Source organism: Podarcis erhardii (genome assembly GCF_964252035.2).
Source record: "Podarcis erhardii genome assembly, chromosome: 3".
NCBI lineage: Eukaryota > Metazoa > Chordata > Lepidosauria > Squamata > Lacertidae > Podarcis > Podarcis erhardii.
In genome coordinates this window covers 85284480-85288978 of record NC_138507.1, presented here as the reverse complement: position 1 = coordinate 85288978, position 4499 = coordinate 85284480, and the positions used below count along the sequence as shown (strand labels likewise).

General features: G+C 43.7%; 1 long non-coding RNA gene across 1 annotated transcript in view; it reads left to right on the top strand.

Annotated features, from left to right (window-relative positions):
- LOC309338751 overlaps nt 1–4499 on the top strand; it is a 565035-nt gene that overhangs the window by 268532 nt on the left and 292004 nt on the right. The window lies entirely within an intron of this gene.

Sequence of the window (4499 nt, the reverse complement as noted above, 5' to 3'; positions counted from 1 at the left end):
ATGGAAACTGCTGCGCCGCGTGTGGCGGATCCCCCCCCTCTATCCCCCCTATTCAGTTTCCGACGCACCATCAAGGGCTGCGTGTGAGACCGCGAGCAGGCGGGGCCCTTCCTCCGTCTCCTCCTGCCACATACGCGCCGGCTGCGCCTTTGCTCTTTCTGTTCTTTGGCGATGCCTTGAAGGGTTTAATCTTCGCTGCCTGCCGAGGGAGGGGAGTTTGGAGGTCATTTCACTTTCCTCTCCTTCAGAGGTTCAGTGCCCGCCATGAAGGACTCCGGGTGGGTTGGTCGAGGTCAAGCACAGACCAGCACACAGGACCGGCCGTTTATTTCTAAGGCAAGGTGTTGCCTTATATTTTAGAGCGAATTGTTCGTTTAACACAGATCAATTAGCCTTTGGGCATATCCACACCTACAATTAACTGTCTCGCCTCCCCCCCCCCGAAAATCCTGGGAACTGTAGTCCGTGAAGGGTGCTGAGTATTTTTGCTCTGTGGGGACAAACTATAGTTCCCAAGACCTCATGCCACACATTTATTGATTATACAGCAGGGTTTGTTTGGCAGGGTGGCAGAGATTGATCCTTCATTACAGTCAGTGCTGTTGGAATGGCTTTCTGTTCTTTGGTTGGGAAGCACCTAACCAGAGGTGCCAACTTGAATAAAATATTGGGGAGGGGGGGAGGTAAGCCTTGCTCTACATAATCAATCACATTACATAGCACACACACAACATTTGAATCGTCCAACTTTACACACATATCCATTTATCTGGTTGTAAATTCTATTGAACTTAGTGGGACTTACCATATTTTTGGCTCTATAACACGCACCCGACCATAACACGCACATAGTTTTTAGAGGAGGAAAATCCGTAGGCATGCCACCCATAGGCATTTCCTCCATAACACGCGTAGACATTTCCCCTTACTTTCTAGGAGGAAAAAAGTGAGTGTTATGGTGCAAAAAATACGGTACTTCTGATTAGACAGGTACAGAAGTGAACTATAATTGTACAAAGGCTTGTGAAAGTTCCCTCCCCAAATCACAAACTCTTCTTGAAACCCCCTGCAAGTGCATTGTTAAATACTCTTGAAGTACTGAATACCTGCCATAGGGATGAATGTGAAGTGGACTGGAACTTCTTATCACAGGGGTAGTGTTTTTATTACTGATCATTTCTATAAAACAAGGAAGCATCTTGTGGCACCTTAAAGACTAAGAAATGGATTATGATTCATGAGATACATATTATAATTTCTATAGGACTTACTGGTGTGCCTGGGGTACTCAAAAAGGCTATACTGACAATGGACAGACATTCTCCGGGAAATGGTTTTACAATGACATTAAATGAATATACTGTGCAGAATGATTCTGGCATGCCTTAAGTTTATGGGAACTAGAAAGTCTTCTTACCAGAGTTTCCTAATTTTAAAATATGTTATTTTAGCATATGACATCAGCATAGAATTTCATACACTGCATAGACTGCAGCTGCACAATAATACATATTTTTAAGATTTATGATTAGGCAAATGTAGAATGGATACTCTCTCTCTCTCTCTCTCTCTCTCTCTCTCTCACACACACACACACACACACAAAAACCACCTGACACCAGAGAGAATTAGGTCTGTTTCAAAAACAAAATAATAACGAGAAATACCTTGATGACTCATTCAGTGGCATATTCTTTGTACTAGAAATATTTATGGCAAGCTACTTAGTAACCAAACTTATGTAGAATAAATGAGGTGAGGAAGGGGCAACTTACAGCTCAGTGATAGTTTGGTATGGATGGTACACAGCTTTCTGTTAGCATTCCTGATAGTCACAGCTTCCCATGGGTAAAGAGATGTCTGAATAAGTCATGGCAAGAATGCTGATGTGGGGGCATTATGGTGCTGTGGTAGTATGCTGGTTTTTGTTCTAGCCAAACCTGTTTTCATAGCCATGTCCCTGCTCCACACCCTCTTTCATATCTAGCTTGGCAACCAGAGTACCAGGTGATGCCTCTCAGAAGGTTAGATTTGGTCTAGTTTACCAGTTGGTGCACCCTTGATATGCTAGACAGCTATCACCTGATCATTAAGACGGCGTGAAACAATACAGTCAATACAATGCCAGCTCTATCTTTCCTTGCCATTGGTATCGGAAAAGGCAGTGCAGGTCCTGTACTGTATGATAGTAAGGTAGCCTGGCTTCATTTCCTCCTGTTCTTAGAGGAAGAATGCTAAAATGTGATGGCGAAAGGCAAAAAAACCCCAAAAACTGATTCGAACAATTTTTTCCAGGAGGAAAAAAGGAAAGGAAAGAAAACGATCTCTGAAGTTAAAAAAGGTGTTTGAGTTTTTTGTTGAACTGGGGCAAATTGCTGGTGTGACCCATGCCATCTGAGATGGGGGTGAAGACCTCTCTAGGGAACTCCTGATGTTTCCCTCTTTGAAACACTTGATACCTGGTGTGATCCGATCTGTTCCAAAAAGAAAATGTTTCCGCTCTGAAAAATCTTTATGAGCTCACGGATTTGTCCTTTCCAGCAAGGCAGTCTTCATAATAGTCAGGAAAAGCTAAGGCACAGGGAATTCCACTGGAGTCAAGGGGGGTAAACCTCAGCCTCTCCATTCAGTAAAACAATGGAATGCATGTGTCTCGTGACACCACCATTCTGATCCTGGACTATATCGGTCATATATTTAACTGAATGTCTTACATCGTTAATCAGAAACATACAATTTTGGAGACCCAGTGGTGCATCATTATGGTCAGATGTTCTAGGGCAAGACATAATTTACACACAGATACAAACATTTACGGACTTTGTGGTGATGGAATAGCAGGGCTGCTGTACCTGATTGTATTGCTGCCTTTTCCTCTTCGTAAAACATGTTTGTACCTATGCATTTACAACATATGCAGATGGGTCCAAACTATCCTATCAAACTAGTACAGTAAATATATAGCTTCGCATGTCACAAATTTTGTTACTGTAGTTCTGGGCAAAGTGAACCGATGTTTCAGCCCAGTCTGAAACAGGTTCACTTGGAAGTAATTTTGATAGAACTTCCAAGTAAGTATGTTTAGATGGTCAGCCTCTGGCCTTCGCAGGTTGTCACTTTCCAGATAAACGCTTAACACTCATATGGCACAATTCAGGCTGGGTTAATGTGTGGCACACCTACTATGCCATGACTATGAGAGAATAATGTCTGTAGCTGAGGTTTGATCTAGCGACTTCCTGGCTCACAGCTCACTCACTCCATGTGACACCAGCTTTCATTGTACAATCTGTGAGCTGATGGGGGTGTGGTGTGGTGTGGAACCCATGATGAGCATCAACAGCAATGCCTCTTGTAGCAAGGCTTTGCCATTTTGTGAACTTTAAATGCCTATTTATGGTTCTTCAATTCTACTGTCTGAAAACAAAATCAGAAAGTGGAGCAAAAGCTGTCCCTACAACAAGACTATTCCTCCCTCTGGAAGCAAGGCTAACCACAAAGCCTAAGAAGAGCCCTGCTGGATCAAGCCAATGGCCCATCTACTCCAGAATCCCATTCTCACAGTGGCCAATCAGATGCCTGGATAGCTCAGTTGGTTAGAGCATGGTGCTGATAATGCCAAGGTTGCAGGTTTGATCCCCATATAGGGCAGCTGCATATTCCTGGACTGCAGGGAGTTGGACCAGATGATGGGGTCCCTTCCAACTCTATGATTTTATGATATAGAGCAAAAAATACGAAGCATGGGAAACATGTAAGCAGGGCAACGGCACCCTTCCCAATCCTTTGCATTGTACACGGCAAACAATACCCCCCCCCCATTTTTTAACACCAGGAAAAGCCTGTCAGTTTTGCACGTGGGATGTATTATTTGCACCCAGTAAGGTCTCTTGTTTGCTACTATTTCTGAATTCCGTAGTGCATGTTAAACTTTAGCAATATACACCTATTTTTAAAAGGATGCACAAAAGGCATTGCAGAGAAATACTTTGCTTTCCTTCGCTGTTTTAATTTCTTCCGAATCCTCTGAGAATCAGCCTGTATGGCTCTGTGATCCAAGGTCTTCTGGCAAGCTTGAACAAGAGATGAAGGAAGGAAGAGGAAAACGCCACCCTGCAGATTGTGAGCAGCAGCGTAGGCACTCAGACACAGCATTAGATTATTTACTCTTAACAACCTGCAAGGGAACAATCTGCATGAGACTGCAATGGTATCAGCCCTCAGTGGCCAATGAGGTACCAGAGAAATGTGGAGTGATCACAGACAAAGCCAGGAGAAGGAGGAGGAGTGCCCTAAAGCCCTGACCGAATTCTGGCAGCCCCAGACACACTGTTAGACTGCCCGTGGGAGGTGCTGTGAATGTGCAGAAAATTTGGCTACATAATATCCTATAAGTGGACAATTTAACTAATACACAAATGACTTTATGGCCCTGAGAATGAGCTGATTTATCATGATCTTGACAGCTTCGGGGCAATAATGTGCTGCTCTGAGACAGA